The sequence below is a fragment of the Aythya fuligula genome, chromosome 4 (assembly GCF_009819795.1).
Source record: "Aythya fuligula isolate bAytFul2 chromosome 4, bAytFul2.pri, whole genome shotgun sequence".
In the NCBI taxonomy this organism is placed as follows: domain Eukaryota; kingdom Metazoa; phylum Chordata; class Aves; order Anseriformes; family Anatidae; genus Aythya; species Aythya fuligula.
Window position 1 is genome coordinate 7,426,016 of NC_045562.1, and position 12,570 is coordinate 7,438,585.

The window sequence follows — 12,570 nt, forward strand, 5'->3', positions numbered from 1 at the left end:
GGGTTTGTGCGTTGCCCTGACTCCTTCAGGGAGATGCCAGCTGCTGCCCTGGGTCTGCATGCACACGTTGGCTGAGTAGCTGCTGGCACCGTCCCTGGATTTGTTTAGGGGATGTGTGGATGTGGCACTTATGGACGTGGTTTAGTGGTGGACTGGGGGATCTTAAGGGTCTTTTCCAACCTGATTCTACGGGTCTAGGTGTCAGCACCATCTCCAGAGCCACAGCCTCGCTCCTTGAATGTTGGAGGTGAGATCCAAATGACCCCAAACCGAATTTATCCCCAAGCTGTGCTGGCAGTATGAACTGCTGTGCTGCTGATCACCACGTGCCTTTTTAGCTGTGCCTGTTCCTAAGGCTTCCAGCTGCGGTCACCCATTTTCCCTGTCCCTGTGCCCAAAGCAAACCCCAGAAATATCCCAGAGACAGTCTGGACACAGACCATCCCGAAAGCACTGGGGTTTTCCCTGAAAACCCTGAAGACCAAGCTGAAATAAGTAGCTCTATGCAGAACATGCACAAAGCACAAACACGGCGCTTACCTCGTGTCTGTCTCAACGTTAAGCATTTCTTAAATACTACAGGTACAATATCGTATTCTTTTTCCCCTTTTTAATCCACTGGGGAAGGGACGTGGCTTATCACACGAGATAATCTGAGAGCTGAATATAGAGCTGTCAGGCGCAGCACGTGGAGGTGGCAGCCCTTTAGGGTGCTGTGATGGTTACGTTGGATACCTGCATCAAGCAGCGTTCATTTCAGCCTCAAAAAGCCAAATCCACCTCGTCTCCCCTCCCTAGGGGGCTCCGTAATTCAAATCATTGATATGCAGCAGTGGGATATGTGGCAAAAGGGTTTTCCTGACACTGTGCTGTAGGTAAAATTAACTCCCTGCATGACCTGAATCACCCTGGCACGATACCCAGTGGTGTGAAGCTGTTTCTAAGGCTTTTCTGAAGGGTTTTTGCAGGCTCCGTGCCCTCCATAAGATGCTGATCCTGTGGGATCCTCGTGGGATGCCCTACGCAGACCAGCTTGGCTTTGCATCTCCTGCCAGCCCAACCCCGCAGCATCCCAGCCCTTCCCAGCACCTGCTGGAGGTCCTGGGGGAAAATTACAGCAGGAGGAAAGCCCCGGTGCCAGCTCCCATCGCCTCGCACCTCTCATGGTCCCCAGCCCTGCCCCGTGCCCTTGGCAAGGCACGGTGGCTTCTGCTGGGCTCTGTGTCACTGCGTCCCTGCTGCTTCTTGCCTCTGGTATCAACAGAGCCTGCCTGGCGGGTGGGTGGGTGTGAGATTTATGTTGCAAGGAAATTCAGGGAAGCTTGAGAGTTTCTTTTTATTTGTTTCTTTTTTTTTTTTTTTTCTTTTTTTTCCTTTTTCCTACAAAGCTTTTGAAAGTCCGCTGGGGACCCCTAATGTTTGCCTGCCGCAGAAGCACGCGCCTCCGAGCTGAAGCTGCAGGAGCCTCTTTGGGTACCCCTGGGTTCGGTTGTTTTGGGCTTTCCAAGGTCCTGGAATGCTTTGGGGTGCAGAAATCTTCGTGCTGCCCACGTAACGTGTGGGAATCCCTTGTGCCCTGAGCCATGACAGCAGAAACGTGTAACGTGTCCAGCAGGAAAGTCAGTCAGCAGAAGGAAAATAGCGCTACCCTAGCAAGACATCGTCCATTCAAGCAAGCAACCATTAAAGGGGAAAATACATTCATAAAGTGGGTGGTATGGCAACGGGAATTATGGTCCTTGTCAAAGGCAGTGGGAGGAATAACCCTATCAGAGTTGTGTTTTTTTTTTTTAAGGCTGCCCCGAGATCAGCTTTATTCTCAGCTCTCTGAGTGCCACCTCATCTAAAAATGCTGCTGTCATCTTTCCCAGACCAGAAGCATCGTTGTTGCCTCCCACCCTCAGTGTTACAGAGGAACCAAACCTATCCGAAGCGTCACACAGAGCAACGCTGTGCTTGCAACGGGGATAAATTGCCCTGCTCTCTTTCCAGCCTCCAGCCCCAAAGCCAAGTAAATCAGCAAAACCTGGGCTTTAAGTGGCTTCTAACGTACTGAAAGTCAATTAGAGTGATTAAAATGGAGCTGCTAACCACAGGTCTTCATCACCGATGCCGTGCTCAACATCTATTCTGTGTGGTTTGCAAGTAAAAGTGCATGGAGAGGAAAGGATTTTTTTTTTAAAGCAGCCAAATTGCCTCTAATTAGCAACACAACTGTAGTCAAAACATAATGTGAGGATAATAAATTGATATTTGCATAATGGAGACACTACCCAAATGTACTTCAAATAAGCTGAATTGGATTATAATTAGAGCTGCGTTTTGGGAAAGAAAATCCTCCTAATTGCCTCCGTACCGACAGCATCAAGGAGGAGAGGGCTGCAGGCACAGGGCATGGCCCCGAAACAGCACGGCAGGGCTGGGGGCCTGCGGGAGTGGCTCCAAAAGGCAAGGCAGCCTGCCTCTTTTCCTTTTTTCCTTTTTTTTGTCCTATGTTGGGAAACACTCCCAAAGCAGCTGCTGATGCTGGGAAAACCCCAGGAAGCTCCTGGCTTATTTTCTACAGCCAAAGCAGCAGAGCTGAGCTGCGGGGCGCGAGGCGTCGCATGCCTCAGCAAATGAGGATGAGTTGAAGAGCCTGTGGCTGGGCGGGTAGCAGCAGCAAGGCATCCTCCTCCCCCAGCACTGTGCTTCGTGTGGATGTGCTGAAAGAAAACCTGGGGGAAGGCGTGTGGGAAAACAAGCTGGGTGGGAGAAACGTGCCTCTCTGGGGAGGCCGTGTGGGGATAACAGCGCAAGCACTACTTCTGTGCCTCGTGTGGAGCCTGTGGACCAGGGGAAGCATTGGTGCTGCACCAAGTTGCCACAGCCTTCTACTAGCTTTAGTCAACCAGCAGTTACTTGTCTCTGTTGGTATGTGTGCATGTTGGCTCTTATTTCCCAAAAATTCAGTTTAATTACGTTCCCCCCAAACTGGTGCAGTGATGGTGAGCTTGTTAAGGAAAGGCAGCTACGCAGTGAGGGCATTATTTATATTTGCTATGAAGCCACAGTTAGTTCTATTACAAATGACACCACGCGCGTGTGTCCTGCTGATTTATGATGGCAAAGATAAGCTGTGATCATTCTTTGCAGCACACGAAATACACACAGCACATCTGCACCTACACGCTCAGGTCAGCGTCTGGATCCAGCTTAACAGAGCAGACGAGTTGGTGCAAGATGTGATTACCAGCTGGCAATTAATTATTGGTAAAGGTGCAGAAGAAGGCAAAGCTGGAAGAGCATCAGTGCAGGTATTCAGGGCAGGTTTCGGCTCTTGAGGATGTTCTCCAAAAGCTCCTGAGCTTCTTGGAGCCCATGGGCTGCAGCCACACTGAGGAGTTTCTCCACTTCACTGAAGGACATGAAATATTCGTTAAAAAAAAAAATCTAGAAAAAGGTCTGGTTGGTTCCTATCTGACTTTTATTTACCCAGATTTTTATTAGAGGACCACGACTACTCGATCTGAAAGAATCTGTGATGCCAACTCTCTAATATTCAGAAAACAATCTGGTTTTCTCTTTGCTTTTCCCTGTGGTCTGGGCATGCGTGTTTGGGGTTTGGTGATTTTTCCAGCCTAATTAAACTGAAGCAGAAATGATTTGGAGGTCTTACGTACACCTTATAAAACTGAAAAATGGAGTCTGCCTGTCTCGGGAGGAATGGGGCCCTCCTCTGCAGTGGAAAGGGGCAGGAGCAGCTGGGGTTACCCTTCCTCCAGCGCCGCCGTCATGTTTCGGAGAGCTCCCAGCGCCAGGTTGAAGGAGGAGTGAGGGTGGCCCTGTCCTGCTGCCTGCCTGAAGAAGGAGAGGGGGCAAGGAAGGCATAAAGGAAAATACAAAACAAAAACTTAATTCAACTATTTCCCCCGTGCACCTGAGGTCTCGATCTCAAGATATTTTTTTGGCTTCCCACTGGCTTAAAATAAGAGGACGGGGAAGGCAGAGTGAAGTGTCTTGACCCCAGGCGAGACTCAGGGAGGGCCGGGCACGCACCGTGGTGCAGCACACCTCTCCCCACAAAAATATCACCAGTTCTTTTTCCTCCTCCCACACCCCGACAGGCTTTCCCAGAAAAGAGCCAGGCACCGTGTCAGGAGTTGTTTGGTTTTTTTTCGCACCTCACCTGAACCAGTGCATGGCCAGGTCCTCGCTTTTCGCCACTCCAGCTCCTGAGAGGGAAACAAAGCAGCAGAGTCGGGGCGAGGACGTAAAATAGGGTGCCCAAAGGCCAGGGTGCAGAGCCACGTTTGTGTTCCCTGTGCACAAACGTCCTCTGGCAGGGAAGATTTACCTTGCAGATACCTCTGCCCCACGATGTGCTGGGCGTGGGGGTACCCCAGGCGAGCGTATGCCTGAGCCACGCGGAAATGGAAGCCCTGGTAGCACAGCGCCATGTACAGCAGCAGCAGGGCGGCCGCAGCCACAGCCACCAGCTGCAAAAGAGGAGGTGTGAGGAGAGAAAGGAGCTGACAACCAGCTGCAGCGAACGCTTCACCCCAGCTGTGAAGCCTCCCGAAGCTGTTCCCCGAAGAGGAATGGGCGGACAGCTTCATGGACCCGCAGAAAATCAAAGCAACCTTTGATGCAGAGCTGCTTCCAGCACCCATTGCAGCCAGCAGGAAAGGCTCCGCTGGCTCCAGGTGGGTCCCAAGTCAAGATCAGTTCGTTTTCCAGCAACCCTCTTGAAGTAAAGAAGTAAAAAATAAAAAAAAAAATCATAAGCTGGGCACAAGACACTGGCCATTGAAACTAACATCAGAGGCAAGAGCTCCTTGAATTTTTGGGGCAAGCCTGCACCAAAAGGCACCACAACGATGCTGGTCGCTGCTCATACCTCATCCGTGAGTTACAATGCTGCAAGTCACAGGAAGACTGAACTTCAGGATCCCACCTCAACATCCAAGCCAGGAACCGAAGCAAGCCCTTGTCCTGGCCCCCACCTGCATGACCAGGACAAATCTATTTTTTTTCTTTGTGTATTATTTATTGCTAGGTGATGGCGGTGCTTTTCTTCTCCATTGTCTCACTCTAAAAGCCCCCCAAGCTCTGCCTGTGTTGCAAAATCTTCTGCAAGCCCTTCATCATGCTCCCCATGCCCGTGAGCACAAAGCCCTGGGGGCTTTGCAGAGGCTGTGCTGACGCTGCCAGACTCAGCGCTGCCTCCCCGAGCCCCTGGCTTACCTCCCAGGTGCTCCACGCCACGCTGGGGGGCTCCTCACCTCGCGGGGAAGGATTTTCCTCACGGGAGCCAGCGCTGCCCCTTCCCACCCATCGCCGCCGTGCCGGGGGCTCGGTGTCCCCCATGGCTCCCCGCTGCTGAGGCTCTGAGAGCTGCAGGTCCCCGTGGTCGCCTTCTCCCAGCTTTGCTCCTGATTTATGGTGGTCGCAGCCCAGCTGCTCGGCTGAGATAAGAGGGATCACGGAAAAGGCAACCATCCTCCGCCAGCATCCTTTGAAACTGCTACCATTCAACCCCATGCTAGATGCTCCTCCGCCTTCAGACTGCGCCAAGGTGGGTAAACAGCTAAATTTCACAACGTTGAGGAAGAAATTAAAAGTAAAATGTTTGCTTTTCCTGCTTTTCCCACAGGAAGGCAAGTGCTTGGCGAGGATGCTACTCAGAGCCACAGATGTTGAGCGGTTTGTTAGCTCAGTTGTTTGGGCTCCACAGGGTCCTGTCGGGCTTTGAGTAAGTGAAATAAGATGCGGGCCCACCCCCAGGTGAGAAAATCAGAAAGGGTGCAGTGAAGTATAACCAGGGAATTATTTACATTTATATAATATATGTAAAATATATAATTAACAACCCCTGCTCTCCCCCAAAGTTCGATGGGATGGGATTATTCTTATTTTTTTAAGCTGGAAAAGGGCTTACATGCTAAAGGCGGGCATTTTCTAGCTGTGTAGTCGTGCCTTTATTCATCTGCAGTGACTCCACCTAGTGAATTTCAGACGGTAAATCATGTTTTGCCTTCACAGCTCAGCACACGGCTGCTTTTAACACCAGGTACTGCCTCCTGCCTCTTACCTTTTCTGCTCCAGAGCCCTAGCCAAGGACCTTCAGAGTGGCAAAGTAGATGACACCCATCCCATGCAAAGGGCTCACCTTGCCTGGTTGCCTAAGAGTAAAAAAAATAAAAGTTTTTTTTTTCTTTTCTTTCCAATTTTACAGCAAAGGGAGTGCCATGCTGTGGTTTTGAAGGCAGTGATGACTCAGCCTAAAACCCTTACCGAAGAGGAAACCCTTCATCCGTCTGCATTGAGGTAAAGTTCTCATTTCTGGTGTTGTGCTGCCATCATGGGGCCGACCTCATTTGCTTGGTCACGGCCACACTACAGTCTGAGGCCCGTCTTCATGCTCCTCATCCTCTTAATCAAAATGCAAAGCATTTTCACGGTATATGAAGCGAATGGGACATGGACAGTCATATTGTAGGGTCAGCTGCTTCTAAAGCAAACCCAGAGGAGAAGGACCTAGGCTGCAGTGTCCTTATGCTCATTTACCATTTTTTTAAAGCTACAATTATTGGAATTTAAAGTTAAAGATGAAAAACAACAGCAACAACAACCTCATGGAGTCATTCTGCTTGGGAATGAACCAATCTGTAGCTGCAGATCCCAAATTTTGGCAAAAGTAAGCTCCTGAGTTACTGTTACCATTGCTCATAAAGGAATATCTGCAGTAGATTCACCCTGACACCTGAATCAATGAAATTATACTTTTCGCTGCACAGTCAGGTCCTGGTGCTTGCAGTTCTTCATTGCAGGTGACTGCAGTGACACATGGGAAGGTGTCATTACTTGCACATTAATTCATGGCACGTTATCAGTGAGGGGCATGCTTGTGCTATAAGCCAGATGTGGTCGTGGTTCTCATGCCTGCAGTGAGCTTGAGCTGCTTCTCTGCAAAAATCAGCCTTCAGCACAAGGAAAAAGTAAATTGGGTTGTCGATGCAGCAGCCAGTGCTGGCTGTAGTAGCTGCCTCCTACCAGCACAGAAGAGTTGGATCACTTCTCTTTGCTATGGCTTTGGCAAGGAAAGGACAAGGGGCAGGTGGCGTTTCTATTTCCCCTTTCATCTACAGCAAACAAGTTTTGAAGAACGACTTCCATCTCGCACAAATGAGCATTTTGATTGAAAACCTGGAGCCAGCCACGTTCAGGAAAACACAATTTTCCCCGCGTTTCTTTTTCACTTGAAGGGTTTTGCTAATCATGTGGTTTCTCTTTTCCTCCTTGCTGTGTCGGTGTGGTTAGGGCTGGAAGCACTTAAATGCCCCATTTCAGTTGAAAGGTGGATGCTGAGTGCTGGAAGGAGAATAAGGTGGCTGTGACTGGAAGGAATTAATAGGACAACATCACTGTTCGGGAGACCTGGTGCCTAGACTGAGTCTCAGGGAGACAAGAAAGGAAAGAATAATAATGGATTGCGCCGAAACCCGTATGTGAATATTGTGTTTGTCCCTTCTCATTTGTTTTCCTAAGGTTTGCTATGCTTTGTGCCAAATGAAGAAACATAATTGTTGAAAGAATGGTAGATGAAGGCTATGAAACCAAAATAAGCCGTGCCCCTAGCACATTGCCAGTTCAAAGCAAACACATTGACCTCGCCACCTCAGACAGAGTCCAGGCACTGCCTCGGAGTGTCCCTGTCTGATTAGCCTCAAGGAGTTTTTCCGATTCACTTTGTTAGGAAAAGAAACGGGTATAACCCAACTGATACAACTGGCACGAGTCTATTTAATCAAAGCCTCCCCTAGGCACCGGCAACATGGGGCAGATGGGATTCCCCCTCCCTGTTCGCCAGCTTGAAGGTGGTTGAGTGCGTGCTCACACGTGGCTTTAGAGCACAACACCAAACAGTGTGAATGCTCCTCACCTCAGTTACCCTGCTGGATGGAGCTCAGGTGGAGGTAGCAAGGGGGACCGAGGCGTGCAGCAGGAAGGCCTTCCTTGCAGGGCAATGGGTAGGAGGTGGGCTAGGACGTGTAGCTGGCATGGTCCCTGAAAGGCTCTGGTTTCATTTTGCCTCCACAACCTCCCTTCACAGCTGGCTAAACAAGAAGGAGATAAAAATCTATTCAGACCAGCCATTCTGGCACAATTAATAGCAGACAGAAGGGTGTACAAGAAGCAGGACCGTAGATATAAGGGGAGCTCGAGTCTCTCCGATAATCAGCATGCACACATTGCCTGCAGATCTATTACGGAGACGTGTGAAGCTGTTTCCAGATACCAGATCATCAAATGTATCTGTTAAACCCAGCGATTGTCCCCATTCATCACCACGCACGGCACCACAGAGCAGGTGATCCTCCTCAACCCAGGCACGGCAGCCAGCAGGGAGACCTGAGGGAGACCTCAGGTGCAGCTGTGGGCAGCTGTGCTGCTTCTTAGTCTATTTTAAATGCTAATTAACTCTGTTAACAAGGTCATAGGCTTGTGATGTATCCAGACAACACCACATTCACGGCCTGGTGGTCAGTGAGGGGTGGGAAGCGGTCCCTGCTTTACAGGATGAGTCCATCCAAGTTGCCTAAACGTGCCTTACGGGCTCCTGTCCTTTACTGTGCTGGACATGCTGCACAACAGGATAAAGAAACCCTTCCCTTGTGCCCTGGTGTGCCACAGCTAGGTGGTATATTCTGCAACTGCGCGCACTGCTGCCAGGGGGTCGTCTCTGTCCCTCTGGTGGTCGGGAAGATGAAGGCCGTAGTCTTCCTCGGCGTTGTGGTTCAACTTCTGGATTTATTTGGTCATGTTGGCCCAGCGTGAGACAGGAAGGCAGGATGTTGATAAGTTTAGCAACTTATCAGGAGATGGTTACATGAGCTTTGCAGCAGGGTCTTTGAACAAAAGAGGCAGCTGAGGTGCAGAAGGAGCGAAGGGGAGGGGGCTCTCTTTTTTGTTACATTAAGCAAAGGAATTTTCATAGTGTTTGGCAAGCATTATACAGCTCCTTCCTTCAGCAGGGAGCTTTCGCAACTCCCGCTCCTCAAACGGGACTCCTTGTTTTTATACTACAAAAGACAATGAACAAACATTTATTGTGGCATCCAGCACCTTCCCCATCATTCCCAGCCCCCCGGCGACTGTTTTGGTTGGGATCCAAGCACCCCTCTAGACCCTGCCTGGTCATCCCATCCCCACCATGGTGGATTTGGTGTGCTGGGTCTGCCTGGGATGGACTCAACCTTCCCCACAGCAGCCCCTACAGCACTGTGCTCTGTGCTTGTAGCTAGAACTGACTTGATACTGCACCCACGTGTTTTGTCTACTGCCGAGCACAGCGCCAGGACTCCCGCAGCACCCTCCCTCTGCCACCCCCCAAGCCCCAAATCCAGTTGGCTGGCCGTGGGCAAGAGGTGGGGAGGGGGCATTGCCGGGACAGCTGACCCCAAAAGACCAAAGGGGGAGTCCATACGGAGACATCACACTCAGCAGTAAAAGCTGTGGAAGGGGAGGGAGAAGGGGGGAGACAATAGAGACACAGATTCTTTGGTTAAGACTCTTTATTTTTGTTTTGTTTCGTCCACTTCTGCTGCAGAAACTCATCATCATCGCTATCCTGCAGGAGATCACATAGCTCTGGAGGCACATTTGTCACCGGCTCGTCGTCTGAAACTTCTTGTACAAAATTAGAGGGGATAAATCCCCGTTTGCCATGCGGCAGCTCTCCCACAAACCAGCCGTCCTCATCCATGTCTCCAATTACATAGACGTATTCTCCTGCAGTCAGAGGAAGCTCTGCTTCGGGGTGCTCGTTAGGACCCTCGAAAGGATTGTAGCTATAGAGAGCTATAAATCTTCGAAGTTTTGGCAATTCTTGTTCCAGGGACGGCAGTTCGAAGGACACATGCTCTGCTCCTGAGTCTCCGGTCTCACCCACAGGGCCCTTGTCTGAAAGAAGGCTGCAACCAGGACTGCTGTGTGCGGCATCCGACATTGAGGTACTTGTGTGGGATGCCAACACTTCGGTTGCCTTCTCAGAATCATCATAGCAGTCTTCATGGTTACAGAGGTCGTGGCACTGCTCTGCAGAGGCCTGTGCTGTGGGAGGAGACATCACCTGGAGTAGTTCTGAGGTGATACGGTTGGATTTTTTTCTTTTTTCTTGCTCAAGTTGCTGAGAGAGCAGCTCACATTGTTGATTTTGCTGCTGACACTGCTTCTCTAATTCTCTCAGCTGCGCCTGAGCCACTTGCATGTCTTCCTCATGTGTCCTTCTTTGCTCTGCCCAAGCCCTCTGGAAATGCTCAACTTCCTCTGCTTTGTTCTGCAGCAGTCGCTTTGTTTCCTCAAGGTCTTCCTCCTGTCGTTGCCTTTCTTCTGCCAGTTGACGCATGGCATTCAGTTCACAGCCCAGATCTTTCAGTTGTGTTTGAAGACGTTTGACCTCTCCAATGGCAGAATTTCGCTGCTCTGTCACTTGCACGAGTTTCGCCTTCAGAGCAGCGTTTTCAGATTGGACCTCCTCTATCCAATCCTTCTGCCCGCGGAACTGAGAAGTTTCTTCTGCGCGTCTGGCATTTTCATTTGTCATCTCTGCTAGACGCGCTTTCAGGTCCTCGTACCTTTTCCGCAGTCTTGAGCGTTCCTGATCCAGGTTCATGTGAGGCGTAAGTTTTTTCCCAGCCTCGCTTTCCAATTGCCCCTTCTGCTGCTGGTCGACCCGCTCAGCCTTTGCAACCTCTTTCAGTTGCCTGGCTTTTTCTTGCAGAAGCTTGGTAAGGAGGCCCAGCGTACAGGTGTTCTTCTGGAGCCACTCCACCTCCTCCGTCACTTCCAGAGAGCTTTCTTCCATCAGGCAGCGGGTCTCCTGCTGAAGGGCACTGCATTGCCTCCGCAGGTCCTGCACAGCACGCTGCAGCTGAACTTTCAGCTCCAGGAGCTGGCTGTCTCCGCTGCCAGGTGGACAGGCCTCTTCTTGCGCTGAGACCTGCACACCCACGTCTGCGACAGAGCGCCCGCTGCTCTTCCCATCTCCCTGGAGGCGAGCGTCTTTTAAGCTGGAGGGGGTTGTCTGCTGCCCTCCTCCACCAGCAGCACCAGATGCACCGGGGCACTTTGAAATGCAGGGCCCGGTGGCTCCTACGCCCAGGAGAGTCTGCAGGTGGTGCCAGGCCTTGTCCCCTTTGTGGGTGGCAGGCGACCCACCCTTACCCTGCTCCAGGATGTACTGCAGGAAGAGCCTCCTCTGCGCTTGCAGTTCATTTTGGAGGCTCAGGATCTGGGTGGCCTGCTTGCTATCCGCCCGCCCGCTAAGCTGCCTGTGGACCTCCTGCAGCTTGCCGCGGACCTGGCTGCTTCCTCTCCAGCCTCTCCTCACCACCTCCTCAGCCAGCTGCCGCTGCAGCTCCCGTGCCTGGCGGATGGAGTCGTCCCGCTGCTGCTGGAGCAGCTTGTGCGCCTGGCACCGCTCGGCGTCCTTCTCGCGCAGCAGTTGACGGATCTCCGCCGCCCGCTGCCTCTGGCTCTGCTCCTTGAGCCGCTGCAGCTCCCGCACCCGCTCCTGCTCCCATTTGGAGCGGAGCTTCTCAGCCAGAAGCTGCCGCTCCCGCTCTGCCCGCTTCTTTATCTCACGGGCTTCATCAGCAAAGCGGCGCTGCAGCTCCTGGGTCTGGAGACGCTCGGCCTCCAGCTGGGCCCGCAGTTCCTCCAGCTCCTGCCCGTGCTCCTTCTGCTGCACAGGGCTGCTGGGGCGTCGCGCTGGGCCCCGACGGGATGAGGAGTGACCAGACACCATGGGTCCCTGGCCAACACCACCCCGGGTCATTGTTGAAAGAATGACGAATTGGTGAACAGTCACCAAACGCTGCCAGCAAAAGCTACCAGCAATCGCACGGCCTGGGCCTGAGAGGGACAGCAGGCTCTGAGCCCTCAGCAAACACCAGCACCGCACAGCAGCAGAGGCAATCTCTACTGCTGGCCCCGCGGGCGCGAGCGCGGCCTTATATACTGTGCCCTGGTTGTGACACCATAAAGGAGGGATGACGCCATATGACCTCATATGGCGTGTGCTGGCCCCAAATACACCCCGACAGCCTCAGCACAAGGGGTGCAGAGGAGGGAGGTGAGGGGTTGGGAACCAGTGCAGACAGAGCCCCCGCACAGGTGCACAACGAGAATTTATTGCCAATTTATTCCTAAAAAAATGCATTTCCAGTGCACATCCTTGCACCTTACTCTGTTTAACGTGAAAAAAGCAGCCATCCAATTTTTTATTATTTTCTCCCCTTTCTCAAAAGCACCCTCTCCTGTGTTGCCCCACACGATGATGTCTTCAACATACATCCACGGGTCCTGAGGGAACCGGTGGACTTGCTAAGCCACTGTCCCTCATACCTGTGAAGTTGTGGAAGTACGTTTTAGGAGTTCCCACTGACTGGAGTGTTATTTATAAGTTGCCCCCTTAATTTTTCAGAGAGCATTGTATTAACCATAGAAAGGAATTTATTGAGTAAGCCAACAGCAAGCAAAACAGCGCTGGGCGGCCGGGGAGTCTCGGCTCCGCCAACAGCGCAC